Source organism: Spermophilus citellus, assembly GCF_964194105.1.
Source record: "Spermophilus citellus genome assembly, chromosome: 9".
In the NCBI taxonomy this organism is placed as follows: Eukaryota; Metazoa; Chordata; class Mammalia; order Rodentia; family Sciuridae; genus Spermophilus; species Spermophilus citellus.
The window spans coordinates 12667915-12694671 of NC_138191.1; the positions used below are offsets into that span (position 1 = coordinate 12667915).

The following is a 26757-nucleotide window of genomic DNA, read 5'->3' on the forward strand; positions in this document are numbered from 1 at the left end:
AAACAGGAATTCCTTATAACCCCCAAGGTCAAGCCATTGTGGAACGAGCTCATTTATCTATTAAGCTTCAATTACAAAAATTAAAAGGGGGGAATAAGATTGTGACTCCCCAAAATAGCCTTAATCATGCCTTGTTTGTTTTAAATTTTTTAAACTGTGATGCAGAAGGTCACACTGCTGCTGAGAGGCAAATGTCTCCCTCAGTAACAGGCCCCTTAGGCAAAGTTTTGTGGAAAGATTTACAGACTGGTCAGTGGAAGGGTCCGGACCCGGTAATAACATGGGGCCGAGGTCATGCTTGTATCTTCCCAGAAGGTGCTTTCCGTCCTATTTGGGTGCCTGAACTGCTATCAGACATGGAGGAGATAGAACCCAGATTCAAGCGACTGAGGATCGACCCGGAGGAGCCACTACCCAGAATGGAGGAGATATCAGAAAAAGATGAAAAAAGACCAAATTGAACCAGCCGAAAAGCTGATTTCATGGAAAGATGTGAAGAAGCTAACAACCCAGGCTTCCTGAATACTTCGACGCCTAGGAAAGAACAGGACCCCAGTCTTGATGGTAGCAACAGTAATTGCCCTACTGGGCTGTCAGGCAAAGGGGAATCAAGTAGACACTTATTGGACATATTTCCCAGATCCACCCCTGGTACACCCAGCTGTGTGGACTGGAGAATCTATTCCAGTATTTACTAATGACTCATTCATGATGGGAGGATTTACAGATACTCATATTACTCCCAATCATGTGACTAGATTTAATTATTCTGGCTACAGTGCCCAATTACCTTTGTGTTGGTCACATGATAAACATGCTGGCTGTCTGAAAGTATCATTCGAAGAAAAGACTGCGATCGGTAAACCTAGACTGACAAATAATTCTATTTATGGGGACTTAAAACCTAATACTAGATCAGTAATTAAGATGGGACTTTCCCATAACAAGCCAGTCATTTCTGCAAAACCTCCACAGATACCCCACTGTCCAAATAGTTCTACAATTGAAATTGGCACCTTTCCTAAATGGATGGATTGTGTAAATACCTTTCCTGTACAACATAAGGTGTCTAAAGATAGTGGGTATATTTTAGACTGGTCTCCAAAAATTCATAAGAGACAATTACGAAGAAATTCTGCTATGACACCTGCAGGATTTGTTAGTAATATTTTGACTTATAGTGAAGGAGGTGTTCAAAGAGATATTTGGCGTTTAATTGCTGCCTCAGAGTATTTACATTTTACAGATAAACCTTTACCAAAATTTGTCGGCAAGAACTGTAAAGAGGGATCTTGCTATGGCTTAAGAGCCTGTGTCCAATCTCCTTATGTTTTTTTTTTTTTTGTTTTTTTTTTTTTGTTTTTTTTTTTTTTAAAGAGAGAGTGAGAGAGAGATTTTTTAATATTTCTTTATTTTTTTTAGTTCTCGGCGGACACAACATCTTTGTTGGTATGTGGTGCTGAGGATCGAACCCGGGCCGCACGCATTCCAGGCGAGCGCGCTACCGCTTGAGCCACATCCCCAGCCCTCTCCTTATGTTTTAATTATTGGAAATGTAAAAGTTAGATGGATAGATGACAGATATGTTGTTACTTGTAATAAGTGCAACCTAACTAATTGTATTTCTAGGTATAATGGAGGAAAAGGAGTGCTGATACTTCATCAGCCCTCTTTCGTTTTATTACCTGCTAATATTTCAGAGCCATGGTATGCTGATGCTGGTCTACAAGTCTTGCAGCAAATTCATGCCCAGCTAACAAGACCTAAACGTGCTATTGGAGTCATAATTGTTGGTGTTTTAGCACTGGTCTCTTTTATTGCCTCAACTGTCTCTGCATCTCTGACATTGTCTCAGAATATTCAGCATGCAAAATTTCTTAATAATTTAGCTCAAAATACTTCCAAGGCTCTGCGTAATCAAGTAAATATTGATGAAAGGATTGAGACTAAATTAAACACCTTAGAGGCTACTGTTATAGACATAGGTAATGAACTTTCAGCCTTAAAATTTAAGGAAAGGCTTAAATGCCATGCTAATTATAAGTATGTATGTGTTACAGCTGCCAAGTACAATGCTTCTCTCTGTGATTGGGAGAAGGTTAAAAACCATTTATTAGGTATTTGGCAAAATAGTAATAATAGCTTGGATATTCTGGAACTTTATCACCATATCCAAGACATTCAAAATAATAGAGCTGATTTTTCGGATCCTTCTTCTTTGGCTAACCAAATATTGAAGGAGTTAAATGGATTCAACCCTGGAAATATTCTTAAACACTCCACTTGGTACATTATTGGATTATTCTCTTTGCTGTTAATTCTCTTTTGTATTGTAACTATAGGATGGCGATTCTTCCAATCAAGAGTCCAGGAACTCCAGAGAATGAACCGCCGCCTCATTGTTAAGAAAAGAAAGGGGGGATATGTGGGAAGCCATTCTGACACGTGATTGGGTGACTCCCGTTAAGGGCCTGAGGCGCTTTGGCTCTGTCGAAGCTTTCCCGACCCTTTCCTGATGAGAGAGCCCATCCGTGTGGGGGTGTGCCTGACCACTGATCACGGGGACCCAATCACTGACCCTGACCTTGGAGTGCAGCCCCCCCTCAACCTTCATTGGATGGAATTCTCCCCTGAATCTCTTGTTCCCCAATAAAGGGCTACTCCCAGGCGTGTTCGCTCTCTCTCTCTCCTGCTAGCCCTGAGTAATCCTCGCTGCCCTGCTGGGCGGCTAGAGGTGGGAACCAGAGAGGTGAGCCGTCTCGGACCTAGCAATATAAATAAGGTAACTGGTCTGTGTGTTTTATTTCGATCTCTTCTAACTAACTTTATGCCTAGAACCTCATTAATGAAACCACTGCGCAGGCCGTTGGTAGACTGACCTTAAACTTGTGATCCTCCAGCCTCAGCCTTCTGAGTTTCTGGGATTACAGGTATGTTCCATGTAGCAAAAAAAACTTTTAGAAAAGCATTTTTTAAATCCTGAAAGAGTAGCCTGAAGACATTTATTCATAGGTCCAATTCAATTACCAATTATTTATGGCCTTGAACAAGTCATCAAGCTTCTCAATATTCAGTGTCTTAATTTTACAAATGGAGGATAATAACATCTCCTCTGTCAAATACACCAGGTTGTTTTAAGATGGAATCAGTTTTTTAAAAAATATATTTTTAGTTGTTAATAGACCTTTATTTTATGTATTTATTTATATGCATTGCTGAGAATTGAACCCAGTGCCTCACACATACTAGGCAAGCGCTCTACCACTGAGCTACAACTCTAGCCCCTAGAATCAGTTTTAAAGAAGTGTTGAAAAATATAAATATAGGACAACAAATATAAGGCATTATTATTATTATGTTCCCATCTTTACTTCAAAGGTAAGGTGATAAATGATAATATCACTTTTCATGTTCCAGCTATGCCACTAACTAAGCAGTTGCCTTGGAGCAACTTATATAGCTTCTATCAGGTTTTTTCCTCATCCTTAAAATGAAAAAGTTGATTCTTAAGTTCCTCTTCAGATTTAGGATCTAAAAATATTATAATGAAATCACTAATAAAAATATAATATAAATATGTTTGATATAGAGTTACTTTAGATTAGGTAGAGGGGAGTGAAGGAAGGGGAGGGGGTATGGGGGCAGGAAGAATAGTAGAACAAATCAGACATTTTCACCCTACATACATATATAACTATGTGACTGGTGGGATTCTACATAATGTATAATCAGAAGAATGGTATACTCTATTATATATATCAAAGTGCATTCTACTGTCATGTATAACTAAAACAAAAAAAATTAAAGTATATTCTTAGTATTAAGGGCTTAAAATATAGAGATACATAAATGGAGAATGGATTAAATAATCACAACTGTGTATAGAGAGAGAGACACTGACTATCTGTGGTAGTTTAGGAAAGAGATAACAGTAGATTAAACCAGGATGGGAATAAATGAAGATACAAGAATTTTAATAGCAAAATCAAAATTAATCTTCTTCCTCTTCTTCTTTTTTTTTTTTTTTGGTACTGAGGATTGAACCCAGGGGTGATTTACCACTGACCTTGAAAAACCAGCCTCTACCTCAGAGCAAAGCCTGTCCAAGAAAGGGACATGACCTTTGTCCTTGGAAAAACCCACAGAGCACTCCTAGGCACATTCCCACCCTGCTGAGTGGTTTATCTACAAATAACAGGAGAGATCTGCTGCACCAGGTGTCCCTGACTCAGTCAGGCTAGGTGGGGATCCATAGCAACCCCCTAGCAGCCACCAATCAGCATGAGACAGGGAAATACCTGGGATGCCAGATGACCCTCCCAGTAGTTTATGGTGGTTGATAACATGTTGGGAAACCATGTAGTTCAGCATGTGCACCCCTCTTGGCTCAAACCAATCAGTTCAAACCAATACCCCTTTTGTTCTGACCAATCACCCCTACCCAACTTGTTCCCGCCAGTGAATGTGCTAATCATGTTTTAGAGTTGTTATTTGATTTTCCCTCGGTGTGTGATGATTTGCTATGATGTATGTGAAGTCCCTGCCCTCTCCAAAAAAATGTATAAAAATGCTGCAAACCCTGGGCGCCGGGCCTCTCAGCGTCACCAGTTGCTGTGTGTGCGCGCGGAGGACCGAGCTAGCTCGCAATAAACACCTCTTTGCTCTTGGGTCTCTGGTGGTCCTGAATTCGAGCATAACAACCTAAGTCCCCAACCTTTTTTTTTTAATATTTATTTTTTAGATGTAGATGGACACAACACAATACCTTTATTTTTATGTGGTGCTGAGGATCGAACTGGGCCCCTCCTGTGCTAGGGGAGCGCTCTACCACTGAGCCACAATCCCAGCCCCCCCAACCCTTTTTATTATGACACAGTGTCCTGCTAAATTGCTGAGGTTGGCCTTGAATTGAAGTTCTCTTGCCTCAGCCTCTGTAGCACTGAGATTACAGGCATGCTCCTTTGACCATGCCTGGCCAAAATTAATTTTCCTAACTTCTCATTGGTATCTAGTGTTCTTCAGTTTTATTTCTTAAGAGTAAGACTCTTGCTGGATGTGGTGGTACACACCTGTAATCCTAGTGATGTGGGAGTCTTAGGCAGTAAGATTTCAAGTCCAAGGGCAGCCTCAGCAACTTTGTGAGAACTTGTCTCAAAATAAAAAAAAAAATAAAAGGGACTGGAGATGTGGCTCAGTGGTAAAGCCTCTCTGGTTTCAATCTCAATACAAAACAAAAACTAAGACTATCTAGTTTAAACCAGTTTTTTTTTTTTTAACCTGAAATTGAACCTAGGGGCACTTAATCACTGAGCCACATTCCTAGCCCTTTTTATTTATTTATTTTATTTTGAGACAGGGTCTTGTTAACTGCTGAGCTTATGTGCATGGGGCAGGGGTTGATATTTCATAACTGATCTAATATCAGCATACTGCTCTAACTTTGTTCTTAAGTATCTGTCCTACAAGATGAGGAGAAATGGGAAAGCCAGGCACAGTGGCACATGCTGTAATCCCAGTTGCTCAGGAGGATCATGAGTTCAAAGCCAGCCTTAGCAAAAGAAAGGCTTGCTAAGCAATTCAGTGAGACACTGTTTCTAAATAAAATACAAAAATAGGGCTGACTCAGAGGTTGAGTACTCCCAAGTTTGATCTCCAGTAGACCCCCGAAAAATATGGGGAGAAATGGGGGAAATTTTATTTTATTTTTGGTGCTGATTAAGCCCAAATCCTGGCACACACTAGGCAGAGAAACGGGGAAAATTTTAAATGCCCAATTAAAAAATATATTAGTTTCTTCTTTTTTATTTTACTCCTTTATTTATTTATTTTTGGTACTAGGGACTGAACCCATAGGTACCCTACCATTCATCCACATTCCCCTGCCCTTTTTATTTTGAGACAGGGTCTTCTTGCTAATTTGCTCAGGCTGGCCTTGAACTTGTGATCCTCCTCCCTCAGCTTCCTAATTAGGTGGAATGACAGATTTATGCTACCTGCCTGGTAGTTTCTTCTTAATAGTAGTGGTGATTGTGTCTATAAAGGTATATATCTCTCATCCACAAACTCCCTTGCAATGTAATATGGACAATTATCCTTCAAGAGGCTGCTTGTTTCTCTTTTCTTTGAATCTAGGTTGGTTCTGTGATCTGTTTTGACCAATAGAATGAGATAGAAAGGCTGAAAACTTCGAGGTTGAAATTTTCTTTTCTTTCTTTCTTTCTTTTTTTTCTTTTTTCTTTCTTTTCTTTTCTTTTTTTTTTTTTTTTTTTTTTTTTTGGTACTAGGGATTGAATCCAAGGGCACTTTACACCAAGCTCTACTTCCTCAGTTCTTTTTTATTGTTTGTTTGCTTATTTTGAGATAGGGTCTTGCTGAGTTGCTGAGGCTATCCTTGAACTTGTGCTACTCCTACCTCAGACTCCTAGTCTCTCTGCTTCCTTATAGGCTCACTGGATTCCAAGTGCATTCTAAAATAATCAAATGAAAAATTATCACTCTCAAAAAAAAAAAATCTTGTATCACTTCAACTTAAGTCAAAAGCTCACTTAAACTACAAAGGAATATAGAATCCATCTCTCATGTAGATACACAGAAATAGATAACCAAGATAGAATATTTTGAGGTTATTTAGCACCTCCAGGTAAATGCTTGGTTCTTCCATCTTATGGCTGATTGTGTTTTTCAAGAGGATTACTCTACCACGCGGCCTGCGCAGTGGTTTCATTAATGAGGTTCTGGCATTCAGTTAGTTAGAAGAGATCAAAATAAAACACACAGACAGTACCTTATTTTAATGCTAGGTCCAAGACGGCTCGCCTCCGTTTCCCTGCCTCCAGCCGCCCAGCAGGGCAGCGAGGATTACTCTGGGCTAGCAGGGGAGAGAGAGAGCGAACACACCGGGGATCAGCCTTTTATTTGGGGGGACAAGAGATTCAGGGGAGAATTCCATCCAATGAAGGTTGAGGGGGGGCTGTACTCCAAGGTCAGGGTCAGTGATTGGGTCCCCGGGATCAGTGGTCAGGCACACCCCCACACGGATGGGCTCTCTCATCAGGAAAGGGTCGGGATAACTCCGACACAGCCAGAGCGCCTCAGGCCCTTAACGGGAGTCACCCAATCACGTGTCAGAATGGCTCCCCACAGATTACTACAAGATATTTCATACGGCATCCTTTTCCTAAATGTGAGGTTTAAACCAGGTGCCCTGGTACAGGATTGTAGTCCCAGTTACTTAAGGCGGCTGATGGTTATAGTCCAGGAGTTTGAGGCCAGTCTGGGCAACAAATACCCCTGTTCTCTTTGCCATTCCTCTCCCTGGCTGAACCGGCCTCAACTTCAGGGTTTTACTGGAATACTCAGAAGTGCCCTGCAAAAGGTGCAGAAGAGTGTACTGTGTTTAAGACAGAAGTGTTGCTGGCCCATAGACCTCATCTGGAAGTTTCCTCACTGCCTTACCTGTGGGAGGGTGAGGGCAGAAGTCAGACACACTCCTTCCATGATAGAGGGAGGGATCACAATTCCTTATTAGACGTTACCTTAAAATGAAGTATTGTGGGCTGGGGATGTGGCTCAAGCGGTAGCGTGCTCACCTGGCATGCGTGCGGCCCGGGTTTGATCCTCAGCACCACATATAAACAAAGATGTTGTGTCCGCCAAAAACAAAAAAAAATAAATAAATATTAAAAAAAATTCTCTCTCTTTAAAAAAAAAAAAGATGAAGTATTGTTTTTAGGACTGGTTTTAAGTGATGCCCCAATATAAAAAAAGAATTTGTGAACAATCAATATATATGAGCGACTAGGGTCTGGCTGGGAGTATAGCTCATTGATAGAGGGCTTACCTAGCTTGCAGGAGGCTCTGGGATCAAATCCTGGCATAATAACAACAAAAGGAAACCAGAGTTTGGATTTTTTTTTTTTAAAAAGAGAGAGTGAGAGAGGAGAGAGAGTTTGGATCTTGCTCAATCACTTTACAGAATGGGATATCAAGATTGCTCTACAATTTCTTTTTTTAAAATTTTTTTTATTAGTTGCTCAAAACATTACAATCTTTTTTTAAATATTTTTTTTGAAAGAGTGAGAGAGAATTTTTTAATATTTATTTTTTAGTTTTCGGGGGACACAACATCTTTGTTGGTATGTGGTGCTGAGGATCGAACCTGGGCCGCCCGCATGCCAGGCGAGCGCACTACCACTTGAGCCACATCTCCAGCCCCATTATAATGATCTTGACATATCATACATTTGATTCAAATGGGGTACATAATCTTATTTTTCCACGTGTACAGATTGCAGGATCACATTGGTTATACGTTTATACATAGGGCCATACTAGTGTCTATTGTATTGTGCTGCCCTTCTTATCCCCCCCTCCCCTCCCCTCCCGTCACCTTTTTCTACCCAATCTACTGTGACATGAGACCCTCAGGGTTATGCAAAATTACATATAAGATGGTGTGAGGGGGAAGAAAAAAGAGAGAGAAACATTGAGTCTACAATTTATTTCTTCATCTGTAACATTCTGATAATCGTTTTTTCATGAGATTGTAAGGATTAAATGATACTAAAATTAGTCTGATTCAACGATGTAAAACAAACGTTAGTTATTATGATTAGGAAGACTCCAAAACCATGAAAGAGAACTGCTGAACTGTGAAACTCAGAATTTCCCTGGTTGATATGTTCACAGAACTCTAAATAACACCTACAATTGGGATGAGAGTGGATTAAGGTGGAGAAGGCCCAGCTGGAGTGCACAACCTCTGCTGGAACTCAGAGCACAAGGTGCGCCAGTCGTGGCTCCGCTCTATCCTTCCGGGAAAGACCTTGACCCCCGGCGACGTCAGACTCCCAGGACCGGACGTCCGGGCTCTCCCTTCCCCACCCCACCCCCCTCCCCGGCGCTGCCTCACTCGGCGCTCTGCTCCTTTTCCCTTCCACTGGCTCGTGGCCAGGGACTGTCGTCATGCCCCCACTGCTGGGAAATGAGGTCAGCCCTGACAACCCTTCCCGCGATGACTCAGGACTTCCCTGAAAAGCTCCTGACCTCCGCGGGGCGGGGCCTCCCTGAGCTTGTGAGAAACTGCACCGAGTTTTCTTGGGGCGTCTGGTCTCCCGCCTAGGAGACAAGGTCTTCCCGACTTAAGGTTAGGCGGGCAAAGTTGGCGGATGTGCAGGGTCGTGTCCAGTTCTGCTGCCGCTGGGCACCCACTTGTGACTAGCGCTCTGCGCCGGCTGGCCCGAGGCCTGGCCCAGCTGTTGCCTCCCCAAAACTTCGAGAAAGAAGTGAGGGGATTAGTAGCAACCTGGATACCCTCTGGAATAGAAAGGGGAAGTCACCACCATGTGACTAATTTATTGGGGGGAAATGCTCCTGTTTTGTTTTAGCATATCCGTGCTTTCTTTATCTTTGTAATGAAAAATTTGAAAACGCACTCAGAATCTATTTTTCACAAACTAGTTTGTTTGTTTTTAACCCCTTCCTATTGTGTTGTACTGGGGATTGAACCCTGGGACACTTTACCACTGAGTTACAACCCCAGCCCTTTACTAATACTGTTGAAATATTATCATTATTACTGTCTTACTATTATTATTATCATCATCATTATCCTGGGGATTAATTCAGGGGCACTTTACTACTGAGTGCATTCCTGGTCCTTTTTATTCTGAGACAGGATCTCACTAAATTGAGAGCTGGCCTTGAACTTGTGATTTTCTACCTGAGCCCCTGAATCACTGGGATTACAGGCTTGCACCACCGTGCCTGGCTCCTTTCTCATATTTTTTATGTTTTATTTCTCATATTTAGTATGTTTATTTCGTCTGCCCACTCCAGTTTGTGCTGCGCTGACATTTTTCACTTAAGACTATGTCACATACATTTCCCACGTTCGTATTTTGTCTTTTTTTTTTTTTTTGTCCTAGAGATTGAACCCCAGGGGTGCTTCACCACTGAGCACATCCCCAGCCCTTTTTAATATTTTAATTAAAAGCAGGGTCTAGCTAAATTGCTTAGGGCCTTGCTAAATTGTTGAGGCTGGCTGTGATCCTCCTGCCTCTGCTTCCCAGCTGCCGGGATTACAGGCATGTGCCACCATGTCCTGCCATATTTTGTCTTAATGGTATTTTTTCATCTTAAAAACATTGGATAATTTTTGAATAGGTAATATGTAGACACAATAAAAACAAATTCAAACATTAAAGTGTACACTAGCCTCCTCTTAACCAAGGGGTAAGTCCAAGATTTCCAGTGGGTGCCTGAAACTGGGGAGAATACAGAACCTTATATGTGTAGTCTGCCTTAGAAAAAGGGATTAGTATTGGACATGGTAGTGCTAACCTATAATCCCAGAAAATAGGGAGACTGAGTCAGGAGTTCAAAGCCAGCCTCACCAATGTCGAGGTGCTTAGCAACTCGGTGAGAACATCTCTAAATAAAATAACAAAATAGGGCTGGGGATGTGGCTCAGGGTTGAGTGCCCCTGAGTTCAATCCCTGATACCAAAACAAAACAAAAAACAAACAAACAAAAATCCCTATTACAATGTAAATAGTTGTATTGTTTGTTAGGGAATAATGGCAAAAATGTCTGTACAGTACATATTTATTTTTCCCCTCAAATTTTCAATCCACAGGTGTTTAAATCCATAGGTTCACAACCCACAGGTAGAGCTGAGAGTACTGCTTTTTTTCCTATACATAATACTATATGATAAAGCTTAATTAATAAATTAGGCACAATAAGAGTTTAATAACAATAAAATAGAACAATTATTACAAAATATTATAATAAAGCTTATTTAAAACTTATATATTAGTTATTTCTTGAATTTTACATTTAATATTTTCAGATTGAGGCTGACTTCAGGTAACTGAAACCTGCGAAAGTGAAGCTTTGCATAAGGAGGAGGGGACTTTTAAAAGAGAAGTCTTTCTCCATCTCTGCACTTGAGTTCCCAGAAGCATCCACTAATACTGGTTTCTTGTATGACCAGTTGCTTGTAGATCATCTATCTATACATGTATATACATGTATATACAATAATTACATGTGTACAAATTTATTTCCTCTATTTTTTTCCTTACCCAAATATATGTTACACACTGCTCCACACTCGTCTTTTCCATTAGCAATGTATTTCTTTTTAAAGAGAGAGTGAGAGAGGAGAGAGAGAGAGAAAATTTTTAATATTTATTTTTTAGTTCTCGGCGGACACAACATCTTTGTTGGTATGTGGTGCTGAGGATCGAACCCGGGCCGCACGCATGCCAGGTGAGCGCGCTACCGCTTGAGCCACATCCCCAGCCCTAGCAATGTATTTTGGAGACCTAGAACCAGTCCATATGCAAGACGAAAAGTGTGTTAAACTCTTTCTGTGGTCTTGAAAGTACTTCCAACTTTTTGACCCTATAGGCAAAGGGCCCAACTTTAATAATTAAAGATGCTTTTTTGGCCTTGGCCTTGTATTGGCTGTTTTTCAACAGAGAAAACTTTCCAGTACTCTTACTGGAGTTCAGCAGGATGTTGATGTCTGAAGCTCCTGACTCAACCTGATGGAACCAATTTTCCCATTAGTGTATGTAGCCCTAACCTGCAGTATTTAAGCCTCAGAAGAATTACTGACCTGGGCAGTGGCCTTTAAATAGAGCCTTTCTTCCTAATGCTCATCTCTCAGACATTTGTTTTTCTGAAGGATGAACTTCTGGACCTGGGTTTGGTAACATAACTACTTGGAGTTAGTGCAGATCCCATGAAAGGGCTCAGTCCCACAACACTGCCCTGCCCCATTTTAGATGTCAAGTCCCAAGTTGTCACCTGTACTTCTGATCAATTGGTTATAAATTGAGAGTTCCCATAACCCCCTTTGTATTTGATAATCTGCTTTAACAGCTCACAATATTCAAGGAGATACTTACTTATATGTAGTGGATTTTTTACAAATAGAAGAGGCACACAGGGCAAAGTATCAGGGAGGGGCTTGGAGCTTCCAATTCTTTTCAGGAATGCCACCCTTCCAGCACCTTGTTCTGTTCACCAACTTGGAAGCTGTTTATTGATCCAAACTCAAAAACTGCAAAAATAAAAAGGAGTTTATTTGGGGATTTAAGAAAATTACTATTTGGGGAGGCTGGGGCTCTGACTCAGTAGTAGAGTTCTTGCCTTGCACGTGTGAGGTACTGGGTTTGATCCTCAGCACCACATAAAAATAAATAAACAAAATAAAAACAAAAAAAAAAGAATTACAATTTGGAGCTGAGGTGCAGTGGCACACTCCTGTAATCTCAGCCACTTGGGATGCTGAGGTAGGAGGATTGCAAGTTCAAACCCAGCCTCAGCAATGTAGCAAGGTTCTAAGCAACTCAGCAAGACCCTGTCTCTAATAAAATATTTTAAAAAGGGCTGGAGATGTGGGCTGGGGATGTGGCTCAAGCGGTAGCGCGCTCGCCTGGCATGCGTGCGGCCCGGGTTCGATCCTCAGCACCACATACCAACAAAGATGTTGTGTCCGCCGAGAACTAAAAAATAAATATTAAAAATTCTCTCTCTCTCTCTCTCTCTCTCTCTCTCCTCTCTCACTCTTTCTTTAAAAAAAAAAAAAAAAAGGGCTGGAGATGTGGCTCAATTGTTAAGTGCCCTGGGTTCAATCCCTGGTACCAAAACACCAAAGAATTTCAATTTGGGAGACACATAGGTTCAAAAAGTTCTAAATCAGTGTTCCAAATAAGACAGAGAAAGTGGGAACTTTAGTGGGCAAGGAGTGCAAAGAGATAACAATTCTTTTGTAGGAAACTGTTAGTCAGCTTTTTGTTGCTGTGACCAAAATACTCAATAAGAACAACTTAGAGGGACAGGGGTTGTGGCTCAGTGGTGGAGCACTTGCCTCCACATGCGTGGAGCACTGGGTTCGATCCTCAGCACCACATAAATAAATAAAATAAAGGTATTGTGTCCATCTACAACTAATATTTTCTTTTAAAGAACAACTTAGAGGAAGAAAAGTTTATTTTGCTCAGTTTCATAGCTTTAGTCCATGATAGGATGACTCCATTGCTCTGGGCCCAGGGTAAGGCAGAACATCAGGGCAGAAGGGCTGCTTGGTTTATGGCATTCAAGAAGCAGAGAGAGCAGGGAAGGAGACACAGGGAAGATGAACCCTTCTAGGGTATGCCACCAGTGAGTCCTCCAGCCATTCCCCACCTGCCTATAGTGACCCACTTACCACCCAGTCAGTCCATTCAAACTAGGATGGACTGATTAGGTTACAGCTATAAGTATCCAATCATTTTACCTCTGAACATTTCTGCATCAACCCTGAAGCTTTAAAAAACCATAACAGTGTTAGAAATAAGGAAGTGCCACAAGAAATCAAACACATGTCAAAAATGCATGAGCAAGGCAAAATTTTACTTCTGTCAGAAGGGCTTGCCACAAGAAACTGACTAGCAAGTGGCCTGGGTGGGGGCCTGTCTGCTGAATCTACTGTAGTGCTGTCCTTCACTCTGATTGGAGGAGTTTGGGGTTACAATCTACAGGAATGGCTAATTTTAGAACTTGGGAGGAGGGAAAAGGGAAGGGCAACAACTGGATCCAATTAAAGATTATTACTGTATTCTGAAAATGGACCACCAGACTTTTCTTTTTTTATATTCATTTTTTAGTTGTAGTTGGACACAATACCTTTACTTTTTAAAATTTATTTTTATATAATGCTGAGGATCCACCCCAGGGCCAAACGCATTCAAGGTGTGCACTCTATCGCTGAGCCACATCCCCAGCCCCTATGGGCCACCACACTTTCTATTCCTCATAACAGAAACTTCTGTTGAAACTGAGAAAGAATAGATACTGTATGAGAAGAGCCATGTGAACACCAGACTATAGAGAATGTCTATACTTAATAAAAATAACATAAGATAACCTCCTGATATGCACTTTGAGTGGCACAGTATAATTAATTATCTGTTCTAGATTCTTGCAATCAAAGAACAAAGGTAACTATTTCAGTCACTTTTTCTTGCTGCTGTGACTAAAGGACCGGACCAGCACAATTATAGAGGAGGAAAAGTTTATTTGAGAACTCATGGTTTTAGAGGTCTTAGTCCATAGAAGGCTGGCTTCATTCCTTGGGGTTGAGGTGAGGCTGAACATCACAGCAAGAGAGGGTAGTGAAGGAAAGCAGCTCACATCATGGCCACCAGGAAACAGAGACTCCACTTGCCAGATAGGAATATATACCCAAAGCTATGCCCCAATTCCCACCTCCTCCAGCCACACCCTAGTACTTCAGTTAATTCCATCATCTAACTGATTAGGCTAAGGGCATAACCCAATCATTTTACCTCCAAACCCTCTTGCATTGTCTCACATGTGAGCTTTGGGGGGTGGGGGACACACAATAACAGTAACCAAAGTTTACATTTCTAGAATCACACATTCTACTTCTTTTCTTTTTTTTAACCAAATTATTTTTTATTGAACTCTTACAATATCCTAAGGTGAATTGTACTTCTTCAGGGCGTCTAGAGTCCATTTTAAAAAATTCTTTCAATGATGTTTTTCATCCTAAAAATTTTCCTTTTATTTTGACAAAGCTGTCTAAGCCCTGTTGTTTAGGGTTCTATGTAAGTTCCATTGCATAGGCATGATTGATCAAATCATTGACTATTGGGGATTAAGACAATCTCCCACCCTTTTCCCCCTCCTAGAGGTTACTTTTGTCTGCTCACTCAGGAATGTAAACTTCATGAGGGTAGCGATTCTTTTTTTTTTTTTTTCCTATTTATGTTTTTACTGAATCCCCAGAGGTTAGAACAATGCCAAGCGTGTAGTAAGCACCCAGTAAATATGTGTTTAATAAAGAAGTATGATGGCTTCATCAGAGCAAGAATTAGCAGACAACCTGGCACCCATCATGGAGAAAGAAAAGTGAAATGGAAGGTACCTACCTTGGGATTACTTGCAGCAGTGGGAAACAAAAGGACCAGGTGTGCACCTAGCAATAGTGGTAGACCATAAAGTCATTATCCTGAGTGAAAAAAATCACATGCAAAATTAAGAAATACTTATGTGTAAGAAAACTATACATTTTATCAGGATATAAACTCAAACTCATTGGAGAGGATCACACCAAGATAGAGAAATGTGATGAAAGAGGCAGAATGAGGTGGCATGTGCCTGTAATCCTGGCTATTTTGGAGGCTAAGGGAGAGCAATTGTGAATTTGAGGCCAGCCTAGGCAACATAAGCAGTATAGTGAAACTTTGCCTTTAGGGAAAAAAAAAAAACAATTTTTAAAAGAATAGGATGATAGGAAATAATAAATGAAGACAAAAATAAGCAGGATAAAAGCCTTGCCCCATCCATATAAATAAAGAGCAATGAATTGAGATTAACACTTTTCCTGAGCTTTGTTGAAAAATGATTTAATATTGTGGATATAGTTTTGTTTCATATGATTGTGTGTGTGTGTGTGTGTGTGTGTGTGTGAGAGAGAGAGAGAGAGAGAGAGAGAGAGAGAGAGAGAGATTATGAGACTTGAACTCAGGTCTTCACACATGCTAGGAAAATATTCTATCACTGAGCTATACCCCAGCCCTTTTTTTTCTTTTCTTTTGAGATAGAGTCTTGCTAAATTGTCCAGGTTGCTCTTGAACTTGACAATCTTCCTACTTCAGTCTCCTAAGTAACTGAGATTACAAGCATGAACTATACAACATTTTTTATAAAAAACTTAAAATATGTATTTTATATAAATGTTCAGAAGAGACTTCAAATATGCTCACCCCCCCACCAGGAAATACTAAAAACTTTGTTATATTAAGACATAACTGACATATAATAAACTGGATTTATTTAGAATGTACAAGTTTTAGCACATGTATTTGGCACATGTTTTTTTTCTGTAAAAAATATTCCCAAAGCTCAATATGTTTATTATCAAAAAACAGACTTCTTATTAACAATCGTGACATGAAAGAAACAGAAAACGTTTTCTGTATCCACCCATGGAACACCATCACCAAGATCCAAAACTTACTCACTCATTAGGCAAGGTAGGCATGCTTCATAGGGTTCACACACATGTTTTATTTATTTTAAATTTAAAATTCTATAATATAGTTTAAATTCTTTTAAGGTCTTTTATATCAAATAAATATTTTATAATATATTAATAATCATCTTTATAAATGTGGAGCTATAAAATTTTTTTTAAAAGAGAGAGTGAGGGAGAGAGAGAGAAAGAGAGAATATTTTAATATTTATTTTTTAGTTTTCGGCAGACACAACATCTTTGTTTGTATGTGGTGCTGAGGATCGAACCCGGGCCTCACGCATGCCAGGCGAGCGCGCTACCGCTTGAGCCACATCCCAGCCCTATAAAATATTTTTATATTAGTATACTTTTAAATATCAGAATTTTATGATGGAAGGGGCCCACAAAGATAAAAGAACCTAGGGCCAGTGAAGGTTATCTTGCAACTCTGCCACAACTAGGACAAGGCACATATCCCTTACTCCACTTCATTTCTTCATGTCCCTTTTCTATAGAGCCTGCCCATTTCCTCTCCCATCCCCAGGCAATCACTGATCTACTTTCTGTCACTATAGATTGGTCTTTATTGCAGTGCTGGGGATTGAATCCAGGATTCTCAACTACGCTAGGAAGCTCTGTACCACTGAGCCACACCCTAACCCCTTTCTAAAATATTACATATATATATATATATATATATATATATATATATATATATAATCATCCAGTGCTCTTTTTTGATTAGGCATAATTATTTTGAGATTGATGTATCAATTTTTTTTTGTTAATATTATTCCATTGTATGGATTCATCTTTCACCCATTGACTGACATTTGAGTTGTTTCCACTTTAGGACTAATTACAGAGTGGCCTTTGTACAGGCATTTGCTTTTTTTCCTCTTGTACAAATACCTAAAAATTAAGTGGACAAATCACATTGTGGTAGTATAGCTTTGGAGGATGGCTGCTGGGATTAGACTCAGAGCCTCCATCAGGCTAAGCACATGCTCTATCTCTGAACTACACCCTAGCCCTAGTTTAACTTTTTAAGAAACTGCCAAATTACTTGGCAGAAGAATCATAAGTTCAAATTCATCCTGAGCAACTTAGCAAGAATCTATCTCAAAGTGTGTATGTGGGGTGGGGGGAGGAGACATAGAAATATAGTTCAGAGTGGTAAAGCCACCCTGGATTCTATCCTCAGTACCAAGGTGGCCGTGGATATGGGGTGGAGGGGGCGGAGAAAGAAGGAAAGAAAGAACAAACCAAACTTTTATCCAAAGTGGCTGTACCATTTTACATTCCTATCAGCAATGTTTTAAGTTATCAGTTCTTCCATATCCTTTCGAACTTAGTATGATCAATCTATTTAATATTCTAATATAAGTGTAATGGTATCTCATTTTATTGTTAATTTGCATTTCCCTAATGATTAATAATGTTGAAAATCTTTTCGTGTGATTATTTGTCATCTCTATATGTCCTTTGGTGAACATATACAGATGGCAAAAAAAAAAAAAAAATCTATAAAAAGTGTTCAAACTGTTTGCCCCCTTTGGGGAGGGTGAATATGAAAATAATTTTTTAATTAAAAAAAATAAATATCGTTTCCATCTGAAGCAAGGGTTTTGAGATTCCTTGTGGGAAAGAAGGAGAAAGAGGGAGAATGTGGGAAGAATTTTCGTGTGTGAGAACTGGATGGCGACAGGTTATATGGGAAAATAAAATGAAGACAGGTTTGAGCAGCACGGTAGAGCAGAGTGACTTGTGACTCTGGCTCTGCCATCACTTCGATTCACTTCTCTGTACTATGGTGGGGGCTGAGGATCCGGCAGTCTGTGTAAAGCAAGATACTCACCCGGCACACGATTGGGCCTCGATACCAGTTTGTAAAACCTGGAGGAGCTCGATGCTTCGCAGCCTGATCCGAAGAGGCTGGAGCCTGACAAAGGATCTGAAAAAGGGACCGCCCTTCAGAACTCGCCCTCGGGCCAGGACTTAGTCCTTTGAGGTCCACATCCAAACAAAACGATTTCTTTCCTTGAGCAGCCACTTCTGGCTCCCAGTTTACCAGGAGCGCCCTCCCGGAGTCAGAAAAGACACGACATAGACACTGAGCCTGCTGATCTGAACTGTGTCATTGGGCCGGAGGGAGAAAGTCACCCAATGCCACCACCTACGCAAGGGGGCGCCATCGGATGCCTCTTGGACTGTTTGTTCCAGCCCGCCTGGTACTGGAGAGGCCCGGGTTGTCATTGCAATACCGGAGGGTTTTTCACGAGGTTTCAACGGTGCCCGAAAAAGAAGAAACCCAGACGCTGTTTCCGCCCGGTTTCGAACCGGGGACCTTTCGCGTGTGAGGCGAACGTGATAACCACTACACTACGGAAACCGCCGGCTGTGAGTCTTTCGCAAATCACCCTTGAAACGTAATGGTTCATCGCTGTGTCCCCAGTCCATAGGAAAAGTCTGGGACCAGCCAGCTAAGGTCCCCCGGCGCACTCAGAGTGCAGGGAAGAAGTTAACAAGCCTGAATTAGGCCCAAGCTACTCTCGGGGAATTGTAACCACAGGGACACACAGAGAACTTGATGGTGCCTACTCAGGAAACTTCCAGCACAATTAGGTCTCCAGCCAGGACCCCGAGGTCACAAGGCAAGAGCTTTCCTTTCCTGTCAATCAGGCTACAGGGTGCTACTGGGTGCACTGCTCTGGAATCCAGCTTCACTGGCACTTTGCGCGAGAGATAAAAATAGAGCATTTAACCCCAGGCAGAAAGAGACATAAGTGATGGACTTGGCCTGAAAGAAGCCAATATTTAAAAAATTTAAAAATAGACTTTAGGTTGGTGCAGCACTTAATTTAGGAGACATTTGCACACTTTCTCGTTTAGAAACGGTATTAAAAACTGTTTTAAAAATGGAGAGACTGAAGTAAATTTGACTGGCTTAAGATGGAACAGCCTGGAGTAGAAAGTGGATTGTGGATGAAGAAGTAAAGGAGGAATGTTAAGGGGTTGGGAAATGGTAGTGTTGAGCCAGGAAGTAGCTATCTATGGGTGGAGGCTGTGCAGAATGTGAAGACTTCAGTCATGTCTAAGGGACTGAATGTTAGGCAGCTACTAGAGAGTTTATAAGGCTAAGTCATGTTCATAGAAAATTCATTTAAATTGGCTTAAATAATAAAGGGAAAATATTGCCTCAAGTGCTGGGTAAGTCTTTACAGAGGCTCAAAAATTCTCTTGGTCCTTCTATGCTGTGTGCAAAAGGAATGAGACATGCTACTTAATTGAAGTCAAGTTGTTGCAGGAGAGTAGGGAGTTGAAGCTTCAAACCTCATCAGCTCTTATATTCTGACAAAAGAAAATTTAAAGTAAGAAACAAAAAGCCAAGCAAGATAATTTTATTAAAGAGAATTTTATTATGTCTGGACCTTTCATGGTGACTCCAATGACTTCCCACTGTTCCACCTTTTAAAAGTCCCACCATCAACAAACTAAATACCAAGATTCTAATGCATGAACCTTTGGGGACACACTCAAATCATATTCAAACTATAGCAATTTTACAAAATGTGATAGTATGTACTTACAAAAATGGGTTCATGGTATAAGTTTTATGCTGTTTTCACTGAATTTTTGTAAATATGGTGTATTTTGCACTCTCTCCCTGTTGCTAAGTAAATCTATGTATTAGATATCTGAGTTTCCCTTTTGTTAAAAAATTGGTACTGAGGAGTGGGTTGCTGTATCTATACCTGAAAGTGTACCTTAGAAATATGAAACTACTTTTTTCTTTTACAGGGACTCACAACTGGAAACAATTTTTCTTGACTCTCAGATAAAACTTGGGACTTGGGTTTCTGAGTAATATTGGAACAAAGTTAAGACCTGGGGATAATGAAGGGTGGTGCAAAACATTTTTGCATTGTGAGACAGACATGAACCTTGGGGGCCAGGGGTGGGAATATGGTTTGGATATTGAGTGTGTCCAAATAAACCATGAGCCAAATAAACTTCTTTATTTTTCACATTTCCCAGCCTTAGATATTTTTTGTTAAACAACAAGAAACAGACTACAATAAAACTAAACACACTCTCTCATATACATAAATAGCAATATCATAGCCAGGCATGATGATGCATTACACCTGTAATCCCAGCTATTCTGGAGGCTGAGTCAGGAGGATTGCAAGCTGGAGGCCAGCTTTGGGATATAGTTCAGTTGGTAGAGTGCTTGCCTTGCATAGGAAGGCCCTGGGTTCAATCCCCAGCAACATACACAAAAGGCTAAGAATCTAGCTCAGCAGTAGAGTATTCCTGGATTTAGTCTAATCTGCCCACTAAGTCATTCAGGGTCACTCCAGGTGAATTTGAGTTGGCATGAAATAACAACACAGAGAAAATACCTTTTTCTTGCAATTCTTCAGAGATGGCTTGTCCGCTCCAGCTCCCACAAGGGAGGCAGAAAAAAAGAGAGGAAGAGGACATTCTGAAGCCCCTTTTTATTGAGAGGAAGACACTGGAGAAAGTTCCACCCTATGAGAGGGGTAAAGTTTCAGGGGGTTGAGACTAGCTTCCTGGTGACCTGTGGTCAGCAGATTGACTGACATCTTGGAAGGCCACACCCATCAGGTGCTCTGTGGGGATCATAGGCAGAGCCACCAAAAAGAACACATACCTTAGCCAGTCCAAAAAGAGAGGCAACATCAGTCCAGTCCACTCACGTGCTCATGTTCATAGTTCACACACACACACCACACAGCCCATGGCTGGCTCGCCACATCAATCCACAGTCCAAAAAAAAAGCCTTATATTATATTATAAAAAGGGAATAGTCTCATCTAGAAAATCTGAGATTGACAACTGTTCTCTTCTCTTGGAAGTTTGCTTAGTTTGGTCCTGAGGTAAGGATCCGATATGACCTAGGTAATGAAACTCTACTGAGAGAAAGAGAAACCAGTAGAACTCCTGATGGTCATGCCAGTTGGAACATCAAACAAACGTTTGTTTTCCTCGTCATAACATTAATGAGAACTGGACAAGCATGGGAGACTTTGTGCTGAGCTGAAAAGGCAGAGAGACCTCCTGCAATCTCTGGGTACTTGCGGGAAAGACTACTAGGAGGAACTGCCAGCAATAAATACATACCAGATTTCACTCTTGAGACCACTGATATCAGAGTTAGACTGAGTTTGATTAATGTTGACCCTATTCATTACCCCGATTGATTCTAAATTGAATTAAGGTGATAAAATCTCATCTTCTTGTTGTGGTATGAACTGATAAAACAATCAATAAGAGTGCAAGTTATAGGTTATAGATTAGTAAAAATATAGATTATAGATGTAAGATTTTGATAAATGAGATAAAGCAAGAACTGTCACAGACAGGCCTAAGACTTCATTTTGCTGACTTCTATAAAAAAAATGGTATAAGAGCTGTTTCTGAGAAACTGAAATGAAAGCTGTTTTCTTATAAAAAAAATTGTCTTTCTGTACTTTGTACCCCATAAATTGTACCCTACTCAGGATGTAGTGGTGGTCGTAGTGAGCTACATCCTGGGTTTGAATACCCTTATGGGTCTACATGACTCTGAAGTAGATTCTCGCTCCGCTGACCCCTGCCCAAATTCAGGATGCGACTGTCTAGTACCTGCTTGAACCCAGGACTGTGGTCAACTTAACTGCAAAGCTAATGTTTTTTTTTTTTTTTTTGCTTCTGTTTATAGCTTGCTTGCTGACTGGAAAATTCCAGTCCTGCTTAGAGCCCACAGGTCCCACTTATTAATGTTTTAATTTCTGTAATTGGCTAGCTTACATGATGATAAGCAAGTCACTGAGTTGTGGCTTTTGTGCTTATATTCTCCTTGGAAGGACCAGGAGGCTGCTGTCCTCCCAAAGAGCTTGGGTCTCTGCCGTGGGTGACAGTCCCTGGCCAGGTAAATAAAGCTCTCTATTGATTTGAAATTCGGACTTAGAGTGCTTTCTGGAGAGACTCCCCATAACATTCTCTGATAGATAATAGAGAAAACTTGCTGGAAGGAAGCATTTAATTCAGTCTCTGGAGTTGTTTTATACACTGTCTAGCATACAATAAAAATTAGGAGATATGTATGAAGACAAAGGAAAATGTGACAAATAATGAAGTGGGCAGTGGGGGAGAAGAAATCACCAGAAGCAGAAACAAAAGATAATCCAATTGTTTAAGGTCACAGACAAGGGTTTAAAATAATTATGATTATAATTTTTTATAATAGAAGGAAAAGATGGAAAGTGGATGAAAAGATGGAAAACACCAACAGACACCTGGAATCAATAAAGAGTCATCAATGGACTTATAGAATAGAACTTTCTAGGAGGGTTTAAGAGCAAATTGGATAAAACAGTAGTCAGGAAGAGTGAACTCAAAGACAGATAAATGGAAAATATCCAAATGGAAGCACACACATGCACATGCAAAAAGAGGAAAAAATAGGATATAACAGAGATGTGTACTCAGTTGCAGAAGGATAATGGGGAGAAGCAATATCTGAAGAGACAATGGCTGAGAACTTTCTAAAACTGATGAATGGCTCTATCTCCAGATTCAAGGAGCTTAGCAAACCCCAAGAAGGAAAAATCCAAAAAAAATCACAACTCAGTATTTTTTCTTACATAATTAAATAACTAAAACAACTAAATTACTAAAAATCAAAGGTAGAGATAGAATCTTACAGGAGATAGAGAAAAAAATATATTATATTCTAAATGACAACATAAGAAAGAATGATGTCTCTGCACAATGCCCTAGTTTCAATACCCAGCATTAAAAAAAAGAAAAGCTAAAAAAACAGAAGAAATAATTGCAATTCTGGAATAATACACAGGTAAAAGTATCTGTAACATAAAGGCAAAACAAAGACATTTTTCAGACAAATGAAAGCTGAACAATGTATTTCCAGAAGACTGTAGAGAGATTATTGGGTTAAAGGAAAATGATTCCACATAGGAACAGGGTTGTAATGGTTTAGATATGTCTAATGTGTGAGGCAGTGCAAGAAAGTTTAGAGGTGAAATAATTGGATTTTGAGAGCCTTAAAGGAATCAGTGCATTTATCTACCGATATGGATTAACTGGGTGGTAACTGTAGGCAGGTAGGGTGTAGCTAGAAGACCATTACTGGGGACGTGGCTGTGGGTGGATCTCTCTCTGCTTCCTGTTGCCATGTCCTGAGCTGCTTTCCTCTGCCATGATGTTCTGTCTCACTTTAGGCTTAGAGCTATGGAGTCAGCCATTTATGGACTGAGACCTCTGAAAACGTGAGCTAAATAAACTTTTCTTCTAATTGTTCTTGTCAGGCCTTTGGTCACAGTGATGAAAAAACTGATTAAACAAACGCATAAGTATAAGAACAAATGAAGAGCACTGTCAAGGGTAAAAATGAGTACATATGAAGGAATATTGACTGCTTTAAATAACAATAATCATCATGTCATGCGGAGTGTTTTTATTTTCTTTCGAGCACTATACCAGGGGCTACCCCCCCCAACCTCTTGAAGAGTTTATAGCATAGTATATGGCATATAAAGAAATAAAGTATGTGACAAGACACAATGACAGGAAGGATAGATGGAACTGAATAGTTGAAAGGGTCTATTATTATTAGTAGTAGTAATAATAATAGTAATAGTACTGGAGATTGAACCCAGGGGCACTCAACCACTGAGCCACACTCTCAGCCCTTTTTTTATATATTTTTATATAGAGACAGGGTTTCACTGAGTTGTTTAGGGCCCCACTAAATTGCTGAGGCTGGCTTTGAACTCACAGACCTCCTGCCTCAGCCTCCTGAACTGCTGGGAATACAGGTATGCACCACTGCACACAGCATTTTCCACTATTCATGATGTGGTAAATAAATTAAGTTAGTCTGTCATAAATTAAGGAAGCCAGTTTTAGTTTCTAGTGTACCCCCTGAAAGAACATACAAAAAGATATTACTAAAAAGTAAATAGAGGAGATAAAACTGAAAAATGAAACTGGCATGGACTGGGATGTGGTAGAACACTTGCCTAGGTGTGCTTAATGTCCTGGGTTTTGATTTGCAGTACTGCCAAACACACACACACACACACACACACACACACACACACACACGGGAAACTCATTTTACCTTCTGGTATCAAGATCCATTATGTAAATTATAGGATCCAATGCAAAGTGAAAATGCAAGAGACTTGTTCTAAAGTAGAAAAAAAATGTACTGTTAAAGGTAATAAACTATAAATCTTTTTCCTTTCTTTCATGGTCTTTGTCTTGTTCTGATTTTTTGTGTTAACATTTAATGTCATTCTATGTAGAAATCAGTAATTTAAATAATTAGCACAAATTTACCCATTATCTTTACATTGTATGATTCCAGTTGTAAATGTTGACCAAATGTTCACTATTGCCCATTTCTGATTCTTTGCTTTGTCTCCACCTAAATTTAATCGGGCTTCTTTCTTCATAGGCCCTATATAAGGCATGCCTTAGCCAACCTGGATAAGGGCTATAATGCAGAACATGCACCCCTTATTAACTTATCCTGAGAATCAGTTCCATATGGAGACATATTTCCTAGGAAAGTACTCTGATCATCATGTCTGTTCATTCTGCATTTGTTTGTTCAAATTGTCCTTAAAAATTTCTGCTAAGTTTGTTATAGTGGCCCATGCCTGTAATCCTAGCTTTGAGGAGGCTGAGGCAGGAGGATGGCAAATTGGAAACCAGAATGGAAAAGTTAGTGAGAACCTGTCTCAAAATAAAACAAAATACAACAGCAAACAAACAAAACAAAACAAAAAAGTTCTGGGCAAATAGTTATGGAAAATAATATTCCTAAAATTCAGCACCCTCCACTCCCAGGGGGGAAATGGAAAGACAGTGTGGCTCAGAAAAAGGAAGGGAAATTATCCAAACACTAAACCTCTTCCAGTAAATCCTTTTCCAGTGACAATGGGCCCTGAGGGAAAAAGCAAACTTTCATCCCTTCCTGGGTTCATCCCTCACATCTTCACCCAAAGCAAGACATTCACTCCTTCCCAACCACAGTGGGGCCTGAAGGGAGGAGGGGGATATTGAAATGCTGGGCCCTGAACTTTTACTGTTTCCCATTGCCCTTGAGTCCTGGAAGGAGAAAAGTAAATAGTGAAGTTCTAGGTGACAATGGGTCCCAGAGGAAGGGAGATAAGCAGTGAACACCTAGTTCTGAGCTTTTCCCAGTGACGATGAGTTCCGACTTCTAACAACTTCTTTCCTCACTGCCCTAATCAACAAGTTCTGCCTCAGTCTCCAATAATTAACTCACCCTCATTGAACCTATAAAACCCAGGCTCCTTCTGTAAACCATGGACCATTTCCACCCAGAAAAGGAGCCTTCCCATACCTGACTGATTGACTTTGCTGCAAATAAAGAAAAGCTTGCTGATCTGTTTGAGGTCTGCTTCCATTCCGTTTTTTTGTATTTTCATCGTGGTGTTGAAACCGGATTGGTAATTTTTGCTTACACTGGAGGTGTAGCTATAGTGGTAGAGTACCCTTGAGTTCAATATCTAATACTGCAAAAATCCCCCACAAAACCCATCCACCCAAAACAAACAAACAAACAAAAAACAAACCTGCTTATCTCTCCCTGTGAAAGTATTGACCTTTTTCTGTTTGATTTAGAGACCCTTGCAGATTTCTGAGATCAGAACATTCTACTTACTACAAAAATAGCCTTTTTGAAAAGTCTCTCCTTTTCTAGGCCAGATTTATTTATTTACTTACTTTTTAATTAATTGGTAGGCCTTTATTTCATTTATTTACTTATATGTGGAGCTGAGAATCAAACCCAGTGCCTCACACATACCAGGTAAGTGCGCTACCACTGAGCCCCAGCCCTAGCCCCCTAGGTCCAGATGTATTTTAATTAATTAATTTATTTATTTATTGGTACTGGGGATTGAACTTAGGGGTGCTTTACTACTAACTATATCTCTGCCCATTTTATGTTTCAAGATAGGGTCTTTTTTTTAATTTAAAATTTGTTCTAATTAGTTATACATGACAGTAGAATGCATTTTGACACATTGTACCCAAATGGAGCACAACTTCTCATTCCTCTGGTTGCACATGGTGCAAAGTCACACCAATAGTGTAATCATATATGTAGGGTAAGAATGTCTGTCTCATTCTACCATCCTCAGGACAGGGTCCTGATAAGTTGCTCAGGGTCTCCCTGTATTGCTCAGAGTAGACTCAAACTTGCCATCCTCCTGTCTCAGCCTCTTGATTTGCTGGGATTACAGGCATGTGCCACTGTACCCAGCTCAGATTTATTTTTATTTGACAATGTAAATATAAAAAAGCATTTAGCTCGTAAGTAGAACCATAGTTACTACAGGCGTATGTATTTTTGTCTTTACTATAATATAACAGTGGCAACACCACACAAAATTAACTCTACTGTTTTTAACTCACTTCTTTATGTACACATTTTACCCATACTTTCTGTTTTTCACTTACTGATAAATAAGGGAAGACTGAAAGAAAAAGGAAGTGTGGTTGCCATGTGTTTCCCTTTCTTTCCATGGCATAAAAGGTTGGCTAATGAAGGAAAGTAACATAATAAAGTATATGGTTGGTCATTTGTGTTTCTTAAAATGCCATTACCTTGGGGCTGGGGCTCCATGGTAGAGCACTTGCCTAGCACATGCGAG

The 26757-nt window shown here is 40.2% G+C and overlaps 1 long non-coding RNA gene across 1 annotated transcript; it reads right to left on the reverse strand.

Moving 5' to 3' along the window:
• Positions 1 to 11217: 11217 nt before the first annotated feature.
• LOC308656562 lies at positions 11218 to 19923 on the reverse strand. The gene is made up of 3 exons (XR_014023749.1): positions 17895 to 19923; positions 14949 to 15028; positions 11218 to 12073 (listed from the first exon to the last, which is right to left on the reverse strand). It is a non-coding gene; the product is annotated as an uncharacterized lncRNA (long non-coding RNA).
• Between the last annotated feature and the right edge of the window lie 6834 nt (positions 19924 to 26757).